Below are 27,655 nucleotides of genomic sequence, written 5' to 3'. Positions count from 1 at the left end.
TCTTTCTTCCTTTCCATTGTATTGTCCTGCTTCCTCTCATCAAACTAGATTCTGATTCACTTAACAGTGCCTCCTTGGATTTTGATTCATTAATTAGAACTGAGGCTAAATTGAGCCCCAAGTTTACCTTCATCTATTCATACCAGATTTACCATTTCCTGGCAAGAACAGCTAGCCTTTAATGATCAACCTCTCCAATGGCTTCCTTCCTATCACTTCTAGTGCTGCCCACGCTTCACTGGGTCTTTAACCAGGGCTGCCTTTAGAGTTTCTCTTCAACCCATTAAAGGTTCCTGCTTTATCTCTGATTTCTGGCACATTTAAGACACCTTAGAGCTGGAACTGAAACGTTAGAAGCTATGATTGCTTTTTCCATTCTTCATGGTAACTATCACAACAATAATCATTGAGGTTTCTGACATGAATCCTTCTTACCTGTAAGTATTCCGAATCACTTTGACTTAAGTGGTTGAAGAAAACTCCAAAGAGTTGCCATGGTTAAAAAAAGTTAGTGGGGAAAAAGTAGCAGAAGAAACCATTTTAATTCATCACACAAAGAGCTACATTTCAGTTCTCTCCAATTAGCAGTACTCAATTTTATTAAAATCTGTTGACAAAAGAGTAGCAGATGCTCCATTTTCCTTGATGTTAATTAATGAAGTTTTTACCTCTAAAAATTTTGGAGAAAACCGGATCTTCTATAATCAAATAGCTTTCGCCTACACAAAATCTACTTCTGGAAAAACATGTAAGTGTGTCAATATTCAAAAAGGATAATTATCCTTTGAGTTCTCTGAATCTTCATCCCTCTCTTAGTGTTCCAACTGCGAATATGTACCAGTTTCCACTAAGATAAACACCGATAATAATTACATGGTGGAAGGATGGCTCATTGGCACTGCCATAAAACTGGAAGACTGTAATAATCCTAACAAGGTACACCACCAGTTTTCAACCTATAGAGGAATAATTTTTTGAGAATGCTGATTTTCTAACTTCCTTATTTTAAAAAGTTTCAAACATATACTGAAGTATAAAATGCAGTGACTCCTCAGTTTACCATTACACAGCCTCAACAATCATTAACCCCTGGATATTCTTACTTCACTGAAACACCATCTACTTGCTTTTCCTTGCATTATTTACTCCATGTATAAGTGCTTCAGTGTGAGTAATTAAAGATGAAGATTCCTGAATCACAAGCAGAGTAGTTCTATTATATCTTGCAAAAATGACACCAATTTCTTGATGACAATGTATAAATTCCTGATTATTTCTTCAGTTTGGGGGTTGTTTGATTTCTTTGAATTAGAGCCTAAATAAAGTTTATAGATTGCATTTGGTTGTAATGAACTACACCAAAATCATCTTAGTTTATAATAAACATTTATTTCTTGTTTACATTACATTAATACTGACCTAGCTCAGTTAGTTGTGATGGGCTGGGTTCCCTGTGTCCTACAGTCCCTGGCTGAGGGGCAGCTCCTGCCAGGGTATATGGCTCTCAGGGTGGAAAGAGAAACAAGAAGACAAATAAAATCATGCAAAGACACTGAAGGTTTCTGCTTGGACTCAGTGCCTGAGTCTTGAACTCAATAACCAGAGCAAGTCATTGACCAACACAAAGCCAACACCAATGTTTTCTGTTTTGCTGAAGGTGGAAGAAAGTCTTCTATTCTATAGTCCATTAAAAGTTATATGTCCTAAGAAATAAAGATGTCACAGAACAAAGGGTCTCAATTCATTCATATTGGTAGAGGCCTATCTTGCATCAATCCTGCTCACTCCATTCTTTTTAAAATCAAAGTATCAAAACTAGGATTCAGAGATTTAGGTTCTTCTGTCTCTTATGCATGATCAAGAGGAATCTTAGCTAAATGCTGCTCTTGGGTGAGTTTTCAGTACCTTGTCCCCTTGACCTTGAATCATTGTTGCTGGAGCATCATAGGGTGTTAGCAGATGCTGGAAAAATAAACAATGGCTTCTGTGGAAAATTACTGGACTAAATCAGGTTAAAAGTTAGCTTGACCATAGGTCTTCTCAGACATAAAAGTTTCAAAGATATGGATAGACAGAGGGAGTATTTCTCAAATTTATTTGATCACAACATCCTGTTTTCAAAGCATCTTCAGGAACTGGAGTTCTGAGGAAAGTCTTTGGGAAATGATAGTCAGTGTGATCATGGACTGTCATTGCAGGATGTGATGATTCCTGAAAGATCTTCAGTTTATGCTTCCTTAAGTGTGCTTTAATCCCACCACCAACCTGACTGCACCATCTGGGCTGCTTTTTGAAGCATCCTAATGTCTGAGTCCTTCTCAGATTTAAGATACAGATTTAGTTGGCATGTGTGGACTCTGGGGCATAAGCATTGATTAAAACTTCTTCCAGTTTATTCTAATTGAGAGTTGTCCCGCCAGTCATTGTTTCCTGTTCATTTGCTACATGTTCCAGATGTGATTAGAGATGCTGATTATTTTATCCTCTCTGATGTATTTGTGGCCACATACCAGAAGATAGTTTCTCCATGTTTTCTGTCGTTACTTAAACCAAACAGTTTTAAACCTCCTCAAGGTTTACAGTATTATTGCTTCCAAACCTGATCATCTAAATTAAAGAGAGCACATTTGAAAAATACATATTTTTGGACACAGCTCCAAACATTATGACCCAATAGGCTGATGGTAGGATACCAGGAAATCTGTTTTGGTTCATTTTTTTCCCCAAAAATTGTCCAGATGATTGCCGTGGAAATCACTGGTCCACCTGACACAACTCCTCATTTGTTGAGATCAATAAAAGGAAAAATCACTCTAACTCTGGTGAGTGCTTATTTATACAAATTCATGCTCCATTTATACAAATATGAACTTTTAAAAATTATCAGTGCTAATCTCTCCCAAACAATGTCATGCCAGTAGTAAATACTTACAATGTTACAACTATGCAACATTGATCCCATATTTTGGCAAATGTAACGAAAAAAATGGCAAAGAAATGCTAAGTTTCCCATCATCTTTTTCTTGTTAAAAATTATATGAATGTTAAACTAGTCTTGAGTCAGAAGATAGATGACTTGAGGAACTAAATTTATTTGGGAGATTTATAGTTCTGGACCATTGGATGTAACAAATACCACACTGATAATTACAGTAACATAAATAAGAGTGATCCAACAGATAAGAACCAAGTTCAAGGATTATCTAGTTTAAACTGGGGGACAAGGACAGGACGAGTTTTTTCAAGCAATTGACATTTGAGATGAATTCTAGTATATGCATGAATATCCTTGATGAGAAAATAACAATGATTCTTACCTGATGAAGGAGTTGTGGAGATAAAATTGAGTACTGGACCTACAGTGTTTAAAAAATGCTCGTCATGCACCGAGTGCTCAATTAATGCTTGCTAGTGTTATATATTATTTGTTCTATGAAGTATTAGAATGGATGGGGAAGAATGCAAATATGGAATTTAAACAGTAGCTTTTATGAAAGTCTCTAATCCAAACTTCAAAGAACGATGCTATCAAAAATAAAAACAAACTGTGCAGCATTGAGCACTAAAGTAGCAGGAGCACGAAGTTATGGTCTGCGCCACTTTTAAAAATTGAACTTGTATTTTTCACGGAATGACATGTCTGTGTGAGAGTTCAGATCCAACTCACGGCAGGAAAATGACATTTGATGTGCCTGTGATCTCCTCCGCTTAAAGAATGTGCATTCATGTTAGTGTGCAGCTGGGTCTCTTCCTCCCTGGTGCAGGAGGGGAGAGAAGGAAAGAGGCCAGAGCTATTTGTGCACAGGCAGCAATTATACTCTGAAACCCAGAGCCTGACAGGAGCTGCTCCTGGGCAATCGACACTGCTTCCTGCCGCTGGCTGCTTAATGCTGTAGAGGTGATGGAACCCAAAGGGTACGCATGAACAGGTGGTAATTATGAGTGACACGGTGTCGGCCTGTGCAGACATGTAGCCACGGAACAAAACACCGCAGTTAGCTAACAAGAGATCGGGAAGGTTTTTTTGCTGGCACTGTGTCTCCTGTCTGACATTTCTGAAATTGGAGGGAGGGAGGGGAGAGGCATTGTCAGCCTCCGTATTCAGAGGTATAATAGGCCAGCTGAGTTGAAGGGAGAATGCTTAACATTTGTTCCTTTAGCAGCGATTATATCAGCCACTGTTTTCAAGTTGATTTGTCCACGCTGCTCTTTGCTGGCAATTTTTCCTTTTGAAAATGTGTTCTTTGGATTCTTTCTTTGATATAGTCAGCTTTCGTGCCCAACTAGGATTTCTGAGCAATTTCCAACCTGTACGTGGATTGCTCAATATTACAGTTCATCCCATACACAAAACAGGTTTATAATGTAGACGATCCTATTCTCCCTCTGCCTGGAAGGTCTCATGGATGTACTATCCCTTTCGGGAGATAAGGAGAAGAGATACTGGGGTTTCTTCTCCCAGCAGTACTTTCGAAGATTCCTGTAGTTATGGAGTGTCACCTCAAGGCATGTCAATAGCAGAGACTATAAAAAACAAAACAAAACACAAAGTAAAAAATTTGATAATATCCAGTAAGTACATTTGAAAATATTTTACCAGGCTCCTTCCATATACTAGCTTTCCTCTTACCATATCTTGATCATCTCACCTCCTGTGCTGCCTTATCTGGCTCTGCCAATTCTAAGCCTTCACCTGTTGGCCTTAAAGCTGTGTGGCTGAATGTTTACTACATTCCAGACTCCTACCTCAGCACATTCCTGCTGTTTGCTGAAGAAAATGTTTTTGATTTTTTCTTTGAAAACTAGACTTAATCCCATCTACCTGACAACAGGACATCAAATAGCTGAATAAGAATGAATGTATCTTTGGGCATGAGCAATAATTTATTAACTCTTTTATCACTTTTTCATCCTGTCCTAAAACTAATCCACTAAAATCAACTTGAATTAAACAAGAGCAAAAATGTGGGGGAAGGGGAAGAAAATCATAAGGAAAGATAAAGTGGGGATGAATATAATCAAAATTTATTATATGACCCAGGTACCATAATCCTGGCTTCTCAGAAAGCTGAGGCAGGAGAATTGCAAGTTCAAGGCCTTGGGCAATATAATAAGACCCTGTCTCAATTCAAAAAGGAAAGGTCAAGTATGTATCTCAGTGCTTCCTGAGTTCAATATGCAGTACTACAAAACATGTTATATGCATGTATGAAAATACCACAATGAAACTCAATATTTTATAAAATTAATATACACTAATAAAAATATATTTATAGGGAAAATATACTTGAAATAAGCAACATGTTTTTAATCTCAATATTTGCAAAATGTAAAAGATAATTTAATTCTAAGGCCTATTTTGACACCACTCTGTGGTGTAATGGTAAGAAAGGAGGTCATATTAACCTATGCACTGATGGGTAGTTTGTAGATCCAGTCAAATTAAACCTCACCCTCTTACTTGAACTGTAAGCACTGAATGGTTTCTGCACAATATTTCGGAAATTATTTTTTCTTTAGGTTCTTATGGAGCGATGCTTCTCTTAAGTCTTTTCCCTTCCCTGTTAGTCCTTTTCTTTTAGGAGGTTTCCTCCTTTCTACTCCTCAGCTGGCAGTACACCTGTAACCACTTTCTTTAAGATTTCGCTTTATTTTCTCAAAGCAACCCCATTATCTATGTTCCATCATTTGTATAAAGACAATCCCCAAGTTTCCAACCTGAATCTAACATACAGAATGGTCTTTAATTGCGTATGTTTGCTTCATCTCTAATATGATTCAGAAAAGTTCTTCTCAAGTGTCCCAATTCTCCCTCCTAATTGAAATTACTTCCCTCTGTCAGTTCCTCTATTTTCCCATCTCCTTTCAAATGTATCATCAGTGGCATTGTCTTCTATCCTTTCTGTAACTTGATCCTTGTTTTCAAAGATTTGAAATTAGATCTTAGTGAATCAGAAATTTGGACTTTGAAAGCAACTCAGGAATTGAAGATGATTCTTCTACAACCAAGAAAACTGTAGCTCACATACAATTAATTGTAAAAGACCACCCCAACTTTCACAGCCCTGTTGGCAGAACTGACACACACTCGCTCACCTAATAAGTTCTCCTAGACTGCATATGAGGGGCCACAGCTGCCCTGGTGCTGTGACTACAAATAAAAATGTGAATCACAAACCTCTTGATGCTGCGGGTCTAGTTTAGGTGCAAAGTCGCAATCACATAACCTAACGCTCCTAGGAGCAGCAGTGAAGTGGGCAGGGGATGGGTTATCATGGGTACTCAAGCAAGGACAGTGTGGAGGAGGCCCAGAGAGACAAGAACTCACCCTTCTTGCTCTTCTCACCCATGCCTCCTGCTCTGCTGGACAAATCTTTCTAGCACAATACAACCAATGTTAAAGCTCTAAAATTTCTCAGGACCAATTTGATTTAGGTAAAGTCAGATCATTTACATAATGAACCATGTTTTTATTTACATTGTATCATTATTCTGGGATGACTTGAAGCTGCATTTTATTTATCCATCCTATTGAACAAGTTCAGTTCTGCATGATGCAAGCCATAGACAAACTTGTATTTTCTATTACCTTCCCTTCACATAAGTTCTCTGTGCTTACTCTCTCCTGACCCTGAATGAAATGTCCATTCATCTTTCCCTTGGATTAAACTGGCCCTTCAGATGGGCTTGATGGGCAAGACAACTTTTAAGAAGACTGCAGTTGGCTCCTTTGATTGTCTGGAGACAGCCTCAGGCCCTGCCACTAGGGGCAAGAGGGTGCTTCTCTCTCTGACCTCAAATCTCACTTTCTTGGCCAGCTCCAGCCAGCAGACACCAGTCCGGAGATCTTAGCTTACATTAGATGTGTACATGGCTGCAAATTTGGAGACCCTTGACCCCTATCCTATTGTCCTTAGCTTTTGAGGCCTTCACCAAGTGAAGCTGTGAGATTTCAGGATGAATCACAGGTAGCATCCTGTTATGGAAGAGAAAATCAATTCTAACTAGAAGAGACCTAGAAGACTTAGACACCTGGTACAGTGCTTTTACCTATTATTTGGAGAGAATAAGTCATGTTGAGCAATGTGCCTCCTCTCACAACCACCACCACCAAGCAGCCCTTTGTATGGATTCCATGTCAGTTCTATCACTTACCTGATGAGAAGACCACAATGCCTTTTGTTATCAAAAATCCTTTGGGAGAAGTTTCTGTTGTCTAATGCTATGGGCTTAGTTTATTCAACTAGACCTAATCATCCAGCTTCAGAAGTGTGTCCTACTTCTCCACAATCCTGGGTCTTATTTTTTTGTTGAATTCAATCTGGTATAAATTAGCCAAATGGCTGTAGTGGTGTCCTTTAGAATCCCTACCTCCCAGTCATGTCTTCAGCTTCACAGTGAAGCCCAATTGCTAACAAGCTAATAAAGGATGAATGAGAGCCCTTTATTCAAGTAGTCACAAATTTCCAGATTTAGTGACAGGAATTTCAATAGAGACTTTTTGGAATACTTTTTTTTTTAGGTTCAGGCAATCAAATATAAAAGTCTACAAGGAAGTATTTTGGGGCTGGAGCTCTTGGCAGTGGAATTCCAAGATCACAGTCATGGGCTATAGAGCAATAATACACAAATAATTGGCCTCATTAGATCCATCTGATATCACTGATGTTAAATAAATTGAGGACAGATCAATGAGAGACCCAAATCCCCACTTTTTAAAAAATGATTTTGAAGTACATGAAAAGTGGACCAGAAAAAAATTTGATAAGTGAGATTTTTGGTTGTAATTATAATTTTTAGAGACATATTCTGGATTTAAAACCAGTAAGGAGAAGAGAGTTGAGATAAGGATTTAAATGTCTGTGATCTAAAATTAAGTCATTTATTAAATAGACTTAATTCTATATAACAGAAGGTCACAAATAACCTTAGACAAACAATTGAATTCATAAGAGCTCACAAGTTAATGTGAAAATGGGGACAATTGTTCTCAATGAACCCAGGGCCTTCTGCCCTTTACATACCCAGTCCTTCCCTTTAGCCAGGCTACACGAGTCCCTGGGCACAGGCATGGCATGCTGCCTGCTATCCTGTTTCCTCACAGCACATGGCTCCAAACTTCTCAGCAAAAGAACCTCAAACCACACTAGTCAAGGTTAGAGGTTTGTCAGTTATTCAGTGAGCATCTTTTTCAACTCAAAAAATCAAATGTAAAGGATAACCTCAATGAAATTCCCTTTAAAACCGAAAAGTGAGAGGAAACATCTGCAGTTTTAATCATCTTTTTTTTCCATCCTCAAACATTTGGAAATTTATCTAGATCCTCTATGGTAAAAAATGAAAAACTACTGGTTTTATCTCCTTAGTTCTAGTGAAATTTACATTTTAGTTTTTCTCTAAAAGTAAGAAAACTTAAGCAAGTGGGTATAGGAGAGTATACTCATAGTTCTATTTGGAGTGATGCCTTACTGAATCAAAATTGAGTGTGCCAAGTTGGCAAGATGCTACCGTAGGAATAGAGCTCCTGAAATTGGTGGTCTTCTCAGCAACCCAGGACCTGCCCTTGCTTCAGCATCATTGAGGTTGATAAGTCAACTTGATCTTACTATTTTTCAATATGTTCTACAAAATAACCGTGATATCAGACTCACAGGGTGAGAAGGACTAAATAGAATAATCTCTTTGAATGTGTCTGCCTCACAATTGCAGAGATCTTATTGGTCAGAGTATTCCTTCCTACCTGGCCAAGGCAACATGAGTAGATGGATCTTCATGTAAAGTTGGCTAAAAACAGGGTAAGTTCTAAGAAATGCATGGTTAAGCAATTTTGTCATTATTGAACGCTGTAGAGTATGTGTACACAAACTAAGATGGTTGTGATCATTAGGAAATATAATCTTATACCACCACCATTGTGTCTATGGCCTATCATTTACCAAACAGTCCCTGGGTGGTGCATTACTGTAACCACAGAGGTGGACCCTACTTTAGTGTGATGATTCTCAAAATACATACGTATTAGACTTTGTTGGCAAGACTTTTTAAAATCCTATTGCCCACACCCCAGACCTATTAAATGAGATTCTTCTAGGAGTGGAATCTATGCATTAGTATGTTTTCAAAAGTCCCCAACTGATTCTGATGTGCAGTCAAATTGGAGACTGCACTGAAAATCTCTGTAAGGACTTTGTGATATAATTTATTAGAATATTTGCTTCTCACTAATACAATAGCCAGGAGGCACATGTGGCCACAAAGTGCTTAGGATGTGACTAGCTTTAACTGAAATATGCTGTAAGCATAAAAAACACTCCAGACTTTGAAGATTTAACATAAAAAGAATATAAAACATTAATAATGTTATATATTTGATAATAAAATAAGTCCCTGACTTACGAAAATTCGAGTTGCAAACTTCCACAGATATGAACAGACCTTGCATTTGGATTTTTTATGCTTTACATCATATACTTGTGTCAAAGGGATATAAGGTTCACTTTGTCAGACTTATGAACGAATAGGACTTATGAACATTCTCCTGGAAGGAACTAGTTTATAAGTCAGGGAGATACTGTATAATGATAACATTTTGGATATTTAATGATAACATTGAATATAATAATTATAAATATATACATAAATTAAATCTATTTTATGATACTAGTTTGGATATTTTAAGCTAAATAAAGGGTGTTCGATGATGTCACTGTTTCTTTCACTTTTTTATGAAACTACTAGAAATCTTAAAATTACTTGCACAATCCATGTTGTATTTCTATCGGATAGCACTGCTCTAGATTAATGGTTTTTGAAGCAGGAATCTGTGGGCTGGAAGTAGCCCATCACCTGAGAACTCCTTAGGAAGGCAAATTCTCAGAAACTACCTTAGATCTATTAAAGTCTCTGAATCTGCAGGCCCCTCTGCAGATCCAACCTGTTGTGAACAGAAAATGCTTTTAAAAAATGGCTTCTGTATTTAGCATGTAAAGACTTTTTTATCATTATTTGGTAAATGATGCAACATAGCAACTATTTACATAACATTTGCATTTTATTAGTTATTATAAGGAATCTAGAGATGATTCAAAGTGTATGGGAGGATGTGAGTAGGTTGTATGGAAATACTACACGATTTTATAGAACAGGTTTGAGCATCTATTCATTTTTGGATATTTGAGAGATGGGTGTATGGGAGGGATGTAATAATACCAACCATCTCACAGATACTGAGGGACAACTATATACCAAACAGTCTTGAGAATGAGGCTCAGGACTGGCCTGGATGATTGTCAAATCATGTATCCCTTTTCAAGTAAGTCTCTTTGTCCTCTTGCAATTTGTCTACAATTTGGGAACAAAATATGAAGTAGCTCTCCTTGTTGACTTTCTAGTGACACTGGAGACAAAAATGCAGTGTACCTGAGATCATCTTTTTCCTTCTGGATATAGGGGAAACTTTTATTGAACCAAAAATATAAGAAGTACTATTATACTTTAAATAAATGTTAGACTCTTAGTATTCTTGAATTTCTGTTCATTTTTTATATTACCTACCTAAATTGTATTTAAAATCTGATAAATATCAAAAAAATTAGTACCCACTAAAATATGTACTTTAAAGTTTGCATGGTGCTAGATATAATCAACAAAAAAATGTGGATTGGTCCTGTTCTAAAGATGATACCACCAGTCTCTGACTTATTTACTTGCTCTCTGATCTATATATTTGTGCTCATAACCTCTTTCTGGTTTCTCCAGATCATGTTAAATCCTATCTGTCAAGCCTTTTGTCATCTCTCTTTCAAAAAGGAAAAGGAAAATGATTCAAGGTCAAGCAGCTCCCTCATCACAAGCAGTTTAACCTAATTTGCCTGAAAGGAGATTTGAATTCTCAAAAATAAACCTAAATTGGAAGCTAGCAAATTAAACACTGACATTCACTGCAAGCTAAGAGCTGTGTCCTTCTAAACCAAAAGAAGAGGTATTTTAGGCATCTTTGGACACTATCAGGGATCACAGGAGGCCACCAGGCATTGGTGCTAAGCACTCTGCATGGGGTGAGAAGCCTGCCTCTTGGGCACTCTAGTGGGAGTGGAGACAGCTGAACTTACCCACTGATAGAGGGAGAAGGCACCACAGACACAAAATGAAATTCCCCAAAGTGAAGGGAGATAAAAGCCTAATCACTTATCCATAGTTTTGTCTAGATCATATTTGCCTGGAATAATAATAAAAACAATTAACATGATTTTTTGGTTCTATACCATAAGCAAGAAATAAAAATGGCAGAAATAAGCCTAATGAGAGACTGAAAAAAATCAATGCAATGGCAAAGAGCTGCAGGTCAATGACCTACCCATCAAAACTCAATGAGAGTGGTGACTAGGAAAAGTCAGCAGGGCATGCCATTGCAGCCACATAAAAGCACAATCTCACCTGAGACACATGACAATAAGAAGGTGAGCTATACTAACTGTAAAACAGCATTAAGATTGTTTTGGTTCTTTTAAAAGTTCTTTTCAAGTATTAATAAACAGTGGAGTGTTAAGAGTTAAAAATTCAGGTTCTTGAATGAGTCTGTCCTGAATCTGAGATCCAGCTCCACAATGTACAAACTGTAGGACCTTTAAAAAGTTTTGAGTGTCAGTTTCCTCACTTGTAAAATGGTTTTGCTGCCATGCATCCTATTGAGCTTTAGATTGTATTAAAAGAGATGATGCATTTTAAAATGCTTAGCCCAGCACATAGGAAGCACTCGATCAATGCATAGATATTACTTCAGTGCTATTTCTATCACCTATACAATCTCTATCTATACCTCCAAATCCACAGGCTACACAAAGAAGGGATCAAGGTTTTTTAAAAATGTCTATTCCATAGAAGACCACCCTGCTGTACTTTTACCCTCACAACATACCTAAAAGATAACTCTGCCTTTCACAGGTGGGATAAGAGGGTTCTTGGATATTTAAAAACCTTGCCCAAGATCACATAAGTAGAAAGGAAGACAGAGAGATAGAGCCAGAATGTATACCCAAATCTAGTTGGCTCCAAAATTCAGTTTTTCCACTATACCATCCAATCTACTTGGAATTCTTAGCATTGAAGGAAAAAAAAAAATCCCACCATAGCTATCTGGGGGGAGGAGATTTTTTTCACTTTTTATAATAGAAAGATTAATTTTAACTAGAATAAGAAGTACATTATGTGCAAGAATTAGTAAAGTTTTTTTTCCATTTTTATTTGGGGATTCTGAGACTTAAAGCTCTTAAACCCAGGGCTAATATGGGGTTCTATTCAATAAGGACAGGAAAACTGGTTCTCAAGAGATCTAATATATCAGAACAGATGCCCAGTTGCATATACATTTTAATTTTAACAAATAGTTTTTCATAACTATAGGATTTTCTATATTTATTAAAAAAATCTGGCATGAGAAAATATCAAATTTTGCTATTCCACCTCCATATGTGCCAGTTATCTATAAATATAGAAATGCAATAATTATCACTAAAACTGTTACTTGTTAAATTTTCAAAAACAGATAAATCATGAATATGAATTTGAAAAATAATTTAAAGAGTTAAGAAATGGGAAAGGAACTACAATCACTGACTCTCTAACTCAGATGAGGCCTAAAAGCCACCTACTCCAGATGTGGTGTGTGAATCCACTTTACCAAGTGGTTTTCAAGGTTCCTCTTAAACACCTCCAGTGTCAGCAAGCTCACTATTTATAAAGAATGTCATTTGCTGGTGGATCATTTGATTTGTTGATCATACTTTCCCTATGTTTATTCAAAGTTTGTTCATTTTAATGCTACCATGTGTTGAACCACCACTAAATGTCAAGTGTCCTGTTAGCAGCATTCAATTCCTTGTGCCACGGAACCTGTACACAACCTAGTGAAATACTCATATGTTCGCATAAGACAAGTTAATCAAGGTGCCAATCGTGACACAGTAAATAAGTGGCCTGCTCTGCCTAGTTCCAGGGTTTATGCTCCTTCTGCATAGCCAGGCTTGCTGATAACATGCTATCACCAGAGATGGTGTTGGTGCCTTTTTATCCCACCTGAGTAGCATGGTGCCTTCTCAAATTCACAATAGATAGCCATCAAGTCTCCATGAATAGCCTCTTCTCCAGGCTATATTTTCCTGAGTTTCTCTCATTTTGTGCACATGATGAAATTTTGTTTCCTCACCTCTGTGGAAACTCTATTCCTTAGTTGCCATGCTCGCTTTGGCAGCACATGTACTAAAATTTCTTAGTTGGCAAATCTTGTGTTCAAGCATAATGACCAGAACCAAGTATGATACCCCAGACATGAATAAAAAAGCAAAGGATAGACAAAACTTTCCTTTTCTCTCTCTGGATGCTCTATTTCCATCAAGGCAAGCTTCTACGCTTTTACTGACAACCTCAAGTAGCCATCAACCACTATCATCTTCAGAATCAACAAATCCCCAACGTTTTTCTTGTTTTAGGACCTCCATCTAACACCTCCTCTCATTTGAGGAAACCTGTGGAACCACATGATTTACATAAGTGACCATATTAATCTGCTTACTTTGGTGGCATTTGGCCTACAGTAATACTTGACCTAGGCCAATTAAAATCCTCCCCTGGAACTTTTCAATGAGGGCAAAAGAATTGTTTCCTTTATTCTGACTAAACTAGAAACATGTGAGTCTTAGAATTATTAGGAGGCCAGAGTTGTTCCCCTGCAGAGAAAACTAAAAAATGCAGAAAGAGAATCAAAAATAAGATGAGAGAGTCCCAGCAGCACTCCACGTTCTCAGGTATCACGATTTGCTTACAAGAGCCAACTTGTCCCCACTTTTGAGTGCAAACAATGAAAGTTAAATTTCTGTAACTTACAACCCCAGAAGTCCTGACTAATTCATTGCTACCATGTCTCTGTATAAGCTTTTATGGGGCTTTTGGGGACCCAAATCTGAACTTGATTATTTGAGTCATGTTTTTAGCTTATAAAAATGTTTTAGGATTCTAATTGTGTTATCCTTTCCAGCTTCATGTTATCTCTGTATTTGATCATTTAGTTAGCAGACTTAACTAATAGTAAACAAAAGCTGAAGCATAAGGCAAGACTATAAAATAGGCCTCAAGTCAGCCATAGGAGTTTCTGTTGAAACTAGCTTTATCCATGAGCAACATTCAAGTGTTGATTCCTCTAGTTTGTGATGCAAACTCCCAGACTCCAAACATAATCTTCCTTCTTTATGACTTAGTATTCCTGTCTCTGAAATACCTTCCAGGACTGTAAAACATAATGGAAACAAATGACAATGTAATTCACAAATATCAAGCACTGGGTTGAATAGAAGGAGAGAAGGAAAGTTTAAGAAATGGAGAGATTTCATTTTTATTTTATAGATGAATCTGAGCTGAAGAGTCTTGGCAATCATTGTTCAGTTGGCTTAGTGTTTGAGCTTTTTCATCTTTAAATAATGAATGTGAAGAATTAAAATGCTTTTCAGTGTCTATTAAAATGATCAGACGTTTTTCTGTATTCAGCTATGTGCTTTTTCAGTAAAAGAAAATGATTCATCTTTACTAATGAGATGATGTCTTAATTTGGGGTTCGGTAGAGGATACTGAAAATGGGAGATGGTAAAAGTGTAAGAAATAATCAAACATAAACTTCATACATTTCAAAATTACACCATGTAAACTTTCTCTATGGTTCTCTCCATGCACAGAGGAAAATGAATGAGGTTTGCAGAGAGATAAGTTCAGGTTTGAATCACTCCACTTTCCCTACCTGAATGTCGGTGTGATAATGTCAACTTCACAAGACTGCCATAGAACACAAATCATTATATTGACAAAAGAATATTGTCTAGCACCAGGGACATATTTCTTAGTAAATGAGAATTCTCTTCCCTCCCTACTTTATTTCTTTGTCTGATAATATTAAAAATATACTAAATATCCTCATTTACTTTTCCAAAATAAATTTTATAAAAGTAAAATTTATGAATGGATAAACAGAATGTGATAGATTTGTACAAAGGAAAACCATTTGGCCTTATGAAAGAAATTTTGGCACATGCTACAACATGGATGAAACTTGAGGACATTATGCTTTGTGAAATAAGCCAGAAACAAAAGGACAAACATTGTATGATTCCACTTATATGAGGTCCCTAGAGTAGTCAAATTCATAAAGAAGAAATTCAAACAGAAGAGTGGTGGTTTCCAGGGGCTAAGAGAAGCAGGAAGTGCAGAGTCACAATTTAATGGGTACAGAAGTTCAGTTTAAGATGAAAAAGATCTAGAAATGGGTAGTGATGGTTGCATAACAATGTGAATGTACTTAATGCCAGTGTACTATACACTTACAAGTAGTTAAAATGGTGACTTTTATGTTATGAATATCTTACTCCAATAAAATTTACCATTTACAAAGAATTAAACTTTGTTGTGTTTTTGATCGCCATCAATTCCAAATTAAAAATGCAAACTAAAGGTTTCCAAGCTATATATTCCCCATCTATAAAATCCCCAGACAGCCTAAATCAGCCTAAGGTCAGTTTTGTTAGAGTCTTGTAGAGCCTCCTCTTGGCCAGAGCAGGGAACAACATGAGTGCAGGGCAAAGCCCATGCTGAGGAGCCGGTGGGTGCCCCCATGTCCAGGAGCCTGCCATGTGCTGCAGCCCACACAGTCCTTGCCTTGTTGAACTCAACTGAGCTGGCATCTGCAGCTCCCTAAGCCTTTACTTGCTTCTCCCTCCTTCACTGAGTCTGAGCTCAAGAGACAGTAAAAATAGCAAGTTTTATCGTTTATATTTTCTCATTCAATTTACTCAAATTTTACATTTGTAATAATATTTCTATCATCATAATAAAAAATCATGTCAGCTAACATCTTAATATTAGAAAAAAATCTTACTAGTAAAATCTTGAACATTGTGGCTCATGAAAATCATTACATCCTCTAAACTCTTAGCACCTCCTATCTGTACTACTCAATTGGCATTTGTCATCTGGGGCTGTATGACACATCTTTTTTGTTCTTTTAAATTGTCATCTATCATTGAGTCAGATTTGGTAAATTCACTAACAAAACTTGACATCATCATTGCCTTGGGATTGATTGAGCATCTTCTGACTATAGAAAAAACTCATACAGATTTTTTACTGTTGTTGTTCAGCATATTTTCTCCAGATTTGCTGTCTAAACTAGCATAATCTAAACTGTCATTTAATATTTGAGATCTCCAGCACCACTCTCCATCCTGCTGTCAGATTTCTCTATTTAAAATACAAATCTGGTTAAGTACATATATGTTTAACATCATCCATTTGTTTATGTGTTTAGTACAAACTTTCTGAGCAACTACTAAGCAGAATATGTGCCAGGCCCTGGAATGATTGTTAAAGATACAGAGAAGAAAGACATGTTATTCTTATTTTCAAGAAACTCATTGTCTATTGCAGAAACTAACAGTGACAACATCTGCAATATAATGTGACCAAGGTATAAATCAGAACAAGTACATGACACCCCCAGACATAAAGGAAAACAGGCTATGAGGATTTAGGGAATGCTTCACAGAAAGTGTATCTTCCCACTGGATACACTTGATGCCAGGAATCTCCATTTACCTTGGGCTTTCCCTGTTTCCTTTGTATTGTAGTACTAGAAGGTTGGAATTAGGTATAACCTTTCATGTCAACAAGAGAATCCTCAGAAGACAGAACTTCTGATAGTCTTAGAGAAGTATTCACAATATATATTTGACAAAGGACCTTGGTACATACATTACTATATTGTAATCACACAAATAAACATGCATTATAGCATTACTACAAATCCATAAGAAAAAGCTGAACAACCTATTTTTTTGGCCAATAACAACATGAAGAAATGGTAAAAGATGTGTACATTCTTCAGAAATGAATGAAGATGTGGGGGCCTGGGGCATAGCTCAGTGGTAGAGCACTTGTCTAACATGTGTGAGACCCTGAGGTTAATCCCTAGTGTGTGCATGCACACACACACACGCACACACACACACACACACACACAAAAAGGAAGATGTTATTTACATGTACCAACTCCCTACAAGGAATGTAATCATTATGTATTGCAAATGTATGCTAATGAACAATAAAATTTGACAAAATAACCACAATGATAATTAAGATTGAAAATGTTATGTTTTGAAGAAAATCCAAAATATCTGGATTTCTTCTCCATTGCTGCTGCAAGTATAAATTATTACAAACACTAGAAAGACTATATGAATGTTCATAGCAGTTTTTTCAAAAAAGCCGGGAACTGTAAACAATTAAAATGTCCATCAACAGTAGGATGGGTAAGTATAGTTTGCATGTTTACATACTGGAATATGTACTGAACAGCAATAACAAAGAACAGACATGCCACATACAGCAATATGAATGAGTTTCACAATTTTGAGAAAAAAATTACAAAATTTAAAAACAGGCAAAACTAATCTAAAGTGGAAAGAGTATAATAATGACAAGCTTCAGGGAGATATTTACTGGAAGAAGGCAGGGCTGAGCCTTCTGGGATAATGGCCATATACAATAACTCAATCTGAGTGTGTGTTTAGTGAGGTGGAATTCATCAAGGTATACATTTAATATCTTTATACTTTGTTGCATATAGATTAGTTCTTAATAAAATCAGTTTTAAATTCTTACCTGCTTTTGAGCTCTAGGTATGTCTGGGGCCCCTGGTTTCCTCTTTCCAGAATCTCCACACATGATCCAATGCCCCACCTGGGATGGGAGGTTCATCTGTCTGGAGTGGATTGTGAGAGTTTTTGTACAAGTGTATTAATCAGCTTTCCCATTGCTAGATACAATATCCAACACTCACAAGTTAAAGGAGGAAAGTTTTCTGGAGATTCAGTCCATATCAACTGGTTCTAAGGCAGGAACTTCATGGCTGAAGGGCATGGTGGAGCAAACATGCTTAATTCACAATAAATGGGAAGCAGAACAGGGGAGCAGTGCCAAAGAGGAAAGGGGGCAGAGACCACATATAGTATCCCAGGACACACCTCCATGACCCATCTAGACACACCCAAACTGTTCCTTAGTAATCTGCTAGGTGTGTCTTAATCCAATAAATTGACATAACGGGATTCATAGTCACACCCAGAATCCACATTGTTTTCTAAGTGCATTAAAATCTTTAAACTACTTTGAAGGATGATGTACCTTTGATGATCCCTCTCCTTGGTTGCAGACAGAAGGATGCTACAGGATGTTAATAAACAGCTCAACAGCCAACTGTTTTCACAATGGAGGCAAAATTGTAATAATTTGGGCAGGGCGATCATCTTCCCAGCATACAGGAAGTACACTCTGTTCTGCACCACAACATTCCTTTGCATATTTCAAACACTGGGCATCAAGTCAGGGGACAAGGCTCCAATTTCTTCTTATAAAGTAATTCAGCAGCCAAATGGAGTTGAGCAGAATTTCGTTACAGGAATCCTAGGTCTCTGACCAGCAGTAGTTGAATGGCCTCCATCTTTTTAATTGAATGTGAAAATATCTGTACATCTGAGATACTGCAGCAGTGTCTTCAAGAATGGCACCTCACTTAAAAGTAGTCATTATTGATTGGGCTGTGTCAATTCTAAGGCCTTACAGATCCAATTAGAACAATAAGAGCTGAGGACAGAGTTTTGTGGTGACATTACTGCCTTGTGGGACTTTCTCATCTGCATTCTCTGAGTCAATGTAAGATAAAAGCATTGAGTTCAAAGGACCTGAAAGCATCCAGACTGAAATACCACGGGAGAATTGAACACTGCTCCTTGTCTCCCATAAAGATGTGTCTTTTCCTGTGTAACTATTCACGTCTCCCTCCCAGTGTTAGCTCAGCACCCACAGATCAGCAGGAATGTCCCTATGTTGGGCATCTCTTTTCCATGGATCTCCTTAAACACACCTTCAAATTTGAGTCTGGATAACAATATCAAAACAAAAAGGAATTCTGCTATCAATCATTCCATATCTTACATTGTTTGAATTGCCTTTACAGTGAGACAGGAAAGTCTCTGCATTCTTGATAAGACCGCAATCAATGTCCACCTCCAGCCACAGGTGGTCCATCCAGAAGTGGACTAGGTTTCAATAAAAAAGCCATAGTAGAGACTAATGTGAATGTGACCTACATATATTTTTAATTATCATTGGATCTGATGCTGCACAAAACCAAAAGGAATGTGAATTTTAAATTTTTTCAATTATTTCAAGGAACCATTCTTATCAGATGAGACAGAATGGTGCTCCTGAGGTGCACAGTGAATCTTGCAGGCTATCACACTCTCTTAGTTACCTATGCCACCACAGCAAGAGAGGTCAGCATTTGGGAAATGTGGTTCTGATACTAGGAAAATAGTGCATTAGTGTTTGTTGTTGTGTCCCTGAAGCCTTCGCGTTTTGTTTTATTTTTAATTTTTCTCTTTAGTAGCACAGAGCTCTCTTTCTTTCTTAGGTATCATTCTATCACCCAAAGAACTCATAAAATGCTTCAAGTAGCATTATTTAACTACTGTCAAAGTTAACTTCTAATACAAATGCATAATGTCTTAAAATATTAACCCACATGATGGGAATATCTCTATTTTACAAGAGATTGGATGGACCTCCTATGGTTTTAATCCTCCAGATAACTCAGCTTTCTGGGGTCTCCTCTAATGAAATCAGTGTTACCACTTGGTCACAGTGCCCTCTCTGCCTCCCAAAATCCTGCACAAAGCCTAAGTTGTCAATTTCTTCCAGAAGGGATAATGAGCCTGGACTAAAATAACTTGAATAATAAATGTTATACCAACAGATTAGTAGAGACAAACCTGGATGCACAACATTGTCTATTTGCAGTACATCCATACATCCATAGCAGAATTCCAGAGCTAGAATTTCCAAGATGTGCTTATTATCTCTTTGCAACCAAGTAGTAAGAACAGATTATGGTGCACAAAAATAAGACTGAAACATCTAATGATTCTATACCAGCCCGGGGGTGGGGGGGGCTGTCCAAAGCCTTCTTATCTTATCACAAAGCTAGCCAACACATTTATTTATACAAGGGTTGGAATTCATTATTTTGTCTTCTCTCCTTTCTGTAATTACAGAATTGGTGCAGGTTTTGAAGATAAGTAAGGATAGAAATTACCAGTTTGCAATTTCCTGATTTGGAACTCTCCAGAGGAACTGACAGAATGCGGATGTGACCTGCCCTGGAAACTAGTTTCTGGCCTGCCTGAAATTGTCTGTGCTGGTTCCTCAAGGCTGTTACATGCCATGTACCATACCAGATTCTGTGGATAGTGATCTCAGTTTTGAACAGCTTGAATTTGAAATACCTGAAGACAATGGGAAATGCTAGAGAGAAGTTCAGGAATGAGGTGAGGGCTAGAGATATGCTGTTACAGTGATCAGTGGAGAAAACATGGCTGATGTCATGGGAGTGGATGGACAAAACTGTCCAGGGAAACTGCAATGAAGAGAAAGTCACCATAAAAATGTCTCCAGGAGATAATCTCCATTTAAGTAGAAGATAAAGGAAAAGAGTAAGTGATCATAGAATGAATATCAAAGAAGTGGGATGGAAAGCAGGGCAAATGAGTTCCAAGGAGCAAAAGTTAATACTGTTGTCAGACTACAGAGAGGCCAGGTAAGAGGGAGGCAAGATGAAAATAAGCAATTTTATTTGAGTTTTTAGTTAGGAGTTGATCATCATTGACTTTCCTGAGCAATCTCTGTGCAAAAGGAAGGGGTGGGGTGAGGAAGAAGCCAAATTCAATTGTGCTGATGAATCAAGTGTATATCAAGAAATAGAAATGTTTATTTTAGAGCAAGATTGAAAAGGATAACTGTTGAGGGAGACATAAGTTTTTGAAGGATATATTTTTCTCCAAACATGAAGGAGATCTAAGTATATTTGTAGCCAGAAGGTGAAAAAGCCAGTGTAGAGAAAGGGTAATTGAAAATTTAAGAAAAAGAGAGAATAATTGATGTAGCAGAGATTTGGTGCGAAAAAAGGACATAGGATCAAGAATTCACAAATACCAGGGTGCACCTGCCAAAAAGTAAAGGAAAAGATGGAGAAGAGTCAAAAAACAAAAAACCCAAACTGGTAAATCAGAGGGCCAGACATGGACTGAATTCTTTTCTGTTGGTCTCAGTAGCAGAGATGGAAAGCAACAAGGAGCAATGGGCTCCATTGCTCTGACTCTCTTTTCTTCTCTTTCTCCATTGTGAAGGAGATTCTAGAACAAGTGAGATAGAAGAGAGGATTAATGGCAAGGTGCAAAGAGGATCTCATAATCAGACAACAAGATCTAAGACTAGATGATTTCAAGCATGAAAGTTGGACATTCTTCCAAAAGTAGTTGTGACAAATACCAGAAAATTTTCCAGTGCCATGAGAAAGGTAGGACCATGACATCCAATCAGTAAGGAAAAGCAAATGTTTTGAATCAAAAGTTAAAAAGAAATAGGGAACTGATTGGACATTACTATATGTATATGCATACCGTATGGTCCAATTTGGTTTGTCCAACTCAAGACTCAACACTACTCTTAATTTAGTGAAAGCTTAAAAGCTGAGCATGGAGGACTGAATAGCTAATATCAAACACAGATAAAACCTTACCAAATTCATTGCCTGTTACTTGTCCTGATTTTTTTTTAAATTTGGTGCCTTTCATTAGAGTTTTTCTATTTCTGAGTGTGTATTTTTAGTACTAACAAGTATATTTCCTATCCTTTCTTTTTTCTTTTCTTTTTATCCCATGTTGACAGTTTTTCTCATTTAAAACAATTTAATATAACTTTTCATCTATCATCTGTCTGCAAGACATAAACTAGAACAGCTGTCAAAAATCAACAAGTTCAAGGAAAAAAGAGAAAAGTGAGGTCAGAAATAATTCCTCTTCTCTTAGGTTTTCCACCTTCTCTCTCAAACTTTGATATACCTACCCTCTTTGACTCACCTATGGGTGAAGGGAGTTGTCAGTATGGTTTAAAAGGAAAATGTCTCCAACTTCTTTTCTCACCCTCTTTGTCTTCATCTTTGAATTTGTCTGCCATTTGCTGTATATCATGTCATTTCCATGAGCTTTTGTTGGGGGATGCAGGATAACAGAGAAGCTTTGGGATGACACCTTGAATTTCCGAATATATAATCCTCCAAATCAGTCCATTAATGTTTTGGGATGCCAGGATGTTCAGAATATTGAGTCTGAGCACTGACAACTGTCTCTCCTCTACAAGACTGTAGCTGAATCATTTAACTGGTCCCAAAGGTATGGACAATCTGGGAGTCACCTCCAGAAGGCCAACTCTGACAAAGCGACTTCTGGCCTTTCAACTTTGGTTCTCCTCAGGCCTGGACTGATCTTGCATTGCGAATCTTGCAGCTCCTAGAGTTGTCAATCTAGTGCTTTTTTGACAACTAAACTCACTAGGAAAAAAAATTGAAAATTATTTTAGTGGCAGCTAGTTTCTGAAATTTTCCAAATGTACTTTTTTAGCTCTCTATTTCCCTTAAGCCATATGATGTCATTTGCCTCCCAATTCTTAAGTGCCAAAAATTCTGCTTTCATATCTTTGAAATTTGCCAAACTATAAAAACCTCAGATCTCAGTTTGGGTTTTTATTCCCTTGCCAAAAAGGCAAAAAAAAATTGCTTTCTCCTCTTCTCAAAAAGAGAATATTAGCCACACACACACATTCAGTCCGTAAAACTGCTATCTGTTAAGTCTTTTACCATTTTCCCCATTTTGGTAATGGGCTGCCCTCATTTTATTGAAAATTTTTGTTTCAGTAGCTTATCATCTGCTCCTTGGGCCCATACCTAAAACCCTGAAGCTCCCAAATTGACAGGTAACTGGAAGACTGATTTTCAAATTCAGTTTTACTTTGCTTTAGGATGTATTCATTAGTGATTTTTGAAGTTAGAACATAGATTCTTGTTATTATTTACCAAAGCTTTTCTTTAGTTCATCCGAGAGAGAGACAGAGAAAGAGAGAGAGAGAGGGAGGGGGAAGATGGGGGGAGGGAGGGGGAGAGAGAGAGAGAGAGAGAGAGAGAGAGAGAGAGGCTGTTTCCCTTTCTAATTGCAGCCCCATTTCCTAAGCAGATCCTTGAAAAAAGAGCTCCCCAAGTCCCTAATCATCTCTCTAGTTGCAATCTCCCTAATTGTGTCCCTTCCAGATTCCTTCTTGGCACAACCCAGAAACTGATTTGCTCCATGTGGTTAAAAAGCTTTTATTTCATGCCAGTTAGTCCTTCTTGTCACGGCTTGCCTTCTCAGGCCTTAATGCTCCATTGGCTGCAATTGATCACGACAGGCTTCTTTTCGATCCCCAACCAGTGACTGTGGTCCTTGTCTCATCTTCTTAATTTCAGGACAGACTGAACTCTGCCTGACAGGATTATAACTGTGGGGCTCTGCCAGGTTCCCACCTCCTCTCCATTTTCTTTTACCACTTGAGCTGATAAGTTCAGTTCAGAACCTCTATGAAGAGACTAATTTCTCCCTAACAAAAAAATAAAATATTAGGGTTCAGTGATCTTATAAATATTGGGGTTTAATGATTTTAATTCATCCTTTGACCAATGGTTCTCAGCCTTGGGCAGTTTTGTTCCCACTTCTACCTGCACCCTGGCCAGACATTTAGCAGGATCTAGAGACATTTTTGTTGTCACAAATTGGCGAGGCTATTACTGGCGTCTGGTGGGTAGAAGTAAGAGATGATTCTTAGCACCCAGAAAGGACAGAGAAGACCCCCCAAACAAAGAATTATCTGGCTCTGAATGTCAATAGTGGAGTAGACCATGAACTTAGATTAACCACAACCCAATCACCACAATGAGTCCAGAAGACTCTGGCACATGAACATTGTTGATGAGCTTATGTGACTTACCTGAAATCCCTTATTGGCAACCAAATGATGAACAATCTTCAATAGTAGAAAATTGTTACTGACAGCCTACCTGAAATTCTTCCTAAGACAGATTAGACCCTTTCTTCCTTGCTCTCTCCCTGCTAAGGGAGAAACATACTCTTCTGCAAAATTCACCAAAGGCCTTGACATCCACCCTCCAAAACCTGGGATGGAAAGTCAGACCATAGGAAAGGCACACAGATTCTTAAGGGGTCCCATCTCTGCCAAAGGATTCTACCAGAGAGCCTTCAAGACTGGTAATGAGATCCCTTACACCTGTGTTAGGGTCCCCATAAGGGGAAGGTTGTGTCCTAACTAATGCTGAAAGGTGTCTAGGGAGGTGGGGTGGCACCTGGTAGGATGAGAAAGTCAAGGGTTATTCATTGTCTGGATAAAGACTTGATAGGACAGCTCAGAGGGCTGTTCCTCTACTGCTCTTCCCCACCAGACCCCGGTTATAGGATCCTGAAGGAACCTGCTAATGGAAAGCATGTATCCAGGACACATGACATAACAGCAGCAGTTACAGTAAACAGAATTGGTGATACAGGTGCTGGGCTGGGGAGGGAGGTGGAAGTGAGGCACAACAAGGTCCATGCAAGAGCAGAACTGCGTGGAGGAGGCACAGGAGGACCCTGACATTCAGATGGCAGCTCCCTCAGCAGTGCTTGGAAATCAGCCATAGGCTTCCAAGATTGTGAAGTCCAAGCACCCTGTCGCAGAGCCTCGCTAGGAGTGTTCTAAGGGAGAACAATCAGTCTGAACCCACGAGTGTCACATCTTGTGTATGATTGTACTTTCACACCCACACACTACCTAGTGTCAAGTCAGGAGCTCTGGCCTATTGTTATTATGACACATCACAAAGTATCTCTGAATCTAAGGACCTGAATGTGTTTTTGAGGCATATGATTACTAAATCTAGAGTCTGCTTTTCCTTTTCTACTTCCTATTGATATCTTCCTACTAGAAAATAAGGCTTATAAAAATAAAGGATACATATATAGATCTATAGATTACAATAGTGTAGAGAAGTGTACCCAATGACCCATTTCCCCCAGCTACCACAGGGAAGTTCTACTGTGAAAAATGGTGGAACCTTTGAGAAGTCGGCATAGTGGGAGATCTTAGATCTTTGAGAACCCTGGAAGGGCACTGGGGGAGTACTTTTGAAGGGCATTGTAAAATACTAGTCGTTTCCACTTCCTGCTTCTTGGATCTCATGAATTGAGCAACTTCCTCCACTCTGATCTGCCTTGCCACAGGACCAAACACAATAGAGCCAACTTACCATGGACTGAGACCTCTGAAACTGTGAACCACAACAAATATTTCCTCTTTTTAAGTTAATTATCTCAGATATTTTGTTATAGTAACAGAAAGACACACACGCATGCAAGAGCATGCACACACACACACACACACACACACACACACACAATCAATCCTGCACCAAACACTTTGTAAGACCAACCACTAGATAACTAGATGAACATGAACATTGTTGATGAGCTTATGTGACTTACCTGAAATCCCTTATTGGCAACCAAATGATGAACAATCTTCAATAGTAGAAAATTGTTACTGACAGCCTACCTGAAATTCTTCCTAAGACAGATTAGACCTTTTCTTCCTAGCTGGTGTAGATTCCATGACCTTTTATAGACCACAATCAGTCTTCAAAGAAATTTTAGTGAAAAATGAAAAGTACTCACACTGAGCCACATTGGACTTTCTAATTCCATTGCAACAAATCTTCTGGAGTGAATTTATGTTTTGATTGCTGATTTTATTGCATCTTTTTCTTTTCATGAGACTTCTTCATGTGCTTAGGCATGTTAAATGGGAAATTACCTGTAATTCCAATTCTTCCCCTCCCCCACTTTCCCTCTCCATCTTTTCCTTTCCCCCTTTTTATCACGTTCCCCTGCACTCTCTAGCTGGAACCTTTTTGATCACTTCTCCCTGACTCTCTCTTGCAGTTCTTAAGACGACCAAGCTAGTTCTTAGATCATTTCTGGGTAATAGGTGAGATATCCCTAACCCAGCTTCCTTCTGTTCAGCCACTTAGCTCATTCCTTGGCCCTGAGATGATGCTTTTGTCCAAGGAGAAGGTGCTGGATTGGAAAGGTATTGTTTTGTCCAGCCTCCTCTCTTGGGCATAGTGATAGAGGCTAAGGGATGGTACCAGAAGCCCTACCCAGCTTTAAGCTTTCATGGATGAGCTTGGTTGATTTGAACTGTCTCACAAAGCACATGTTTAGATACTATTTTTCACAAAAGTTAAACTTTTAGCCATCAGACCCCTTGGACTTGTAGCCTGATACCACTTTGCACCATAAATTGCTATTGCTTTTTGAGACCTGGTATCTATTTTCTATGTTCACTCTTTTCCTTTTCTTTTTAATATTTTTAACTTGTATTGCTGTGTACTTGGAAAGAGAGCTGCTGTGAAGCATGAATCCCTATGCCAGCTTGAGAGGGAGACTTCCAGTGAAGGCTTAATTTTTTATTAATATTTTTCCTAATTATAGAGATGATGGATATGCATTGCAGAAAGCCTGGAAAGCTGAAAATTATTAATCTCATAGCTCTGAGATAACTACTGTTAATATTTTAGCATATTTCTTTTAAACCTTTGGCTTTTAAAATTCATACACACACTTACAAAATTGATCTATCCTGTTTTGTTTTCTGCTTTTATCACCAATTTTTTTAATGTATTCTAAATACAACGCCTACACATTGTACAAAATTCATAAAACACAGAAAGGCTTATCTTTAATTTCACCAACCAAAGGTAACCAAAGTAAAAATTAAAGTATTTCACTCTGCACATTTTAAAAATTTGGATATTAAAGTAAATAATTTTGCATAATAGTTTTTTTTTCACTTAACATAATGAGAATTTTTTTGGATCAGCAAAATACTATCTGCAGTGATTAACATTCCTCAATTTGTAGCCTTTTGAATAAAGGTCAAGTTACATAACATATATGTTTTGCATTTTTTTGTAACTTAACTTTCAAAAAAAAATGCTCAAAAAGAGTATATATTCCGGCCTTAATATAGAGTCATCATTTCAATCTCATTAAGTACTCTACATCACTCCAACTTGCAATGCTTCATTTTTTTCATTTCCATGATCTTTGAAGGTATAGGAGATTGTGGCAAAGGCTCTCATCACAGTTTCTCAACCAATTTATCTATCTTCTTTTAACGTTTTTTGGTTTATATATCTGGCTCAGGTTGATGTCTCCAAAAAGAATGTTCCAATAATTAATTTTATCTTTTATCAAAATAAAAGCTTCTCTTTTATTTAGTGTCTTTGCCTTTATTTCTAGTTTGCCTAATGTTAATTACCCACCACGTATTGGTTTTTGCTGTTGTTGTTGGTTCCCTAATAAATATTTGATAGTCACTTAATTTTAACCTTTGTGTTGGCTCTTTACTGACAAACAACTCTTATAAGCAGAATATAGTAAAATTGTAGTTTATTTTAATCTTTTTCCTTCATTTATTGTCAAGTAACATGTGGACTTACTTTTTATCATTTGATCATTTCGATATTTTTATGTTCTTCGGATATTTATTTTGTGGCTTTTTATGTAGAAAATATTTTACTGCTTTTATCTTCTTTAGTAGTTTGGTAAGTATGTATCTTATGTATGATTCTATTAATGCTTAG

This window comes from Heterocephalus glaber, unplaced genomic scaffold (assembly GCF_053883595.1).
Source record: "Heterocephalus glaber isolate CG9 unplaced genomic scaffold, H.glaber_assembly_v1.0 deba00001593, whole genome shotgun sequence".
In the NCBI taxonomy this organism is placed as follows: Eukaryota; Metazoa; Chordata; class Mammalia; order Rodentia; family Bathyergidae; genus Heterocephalus; species Heterocephalus glaber.
The sequence above is the reverse complement of the archived record's forward strand: the minus strand, read 5'-3'. Positions refer to the sequence as shown.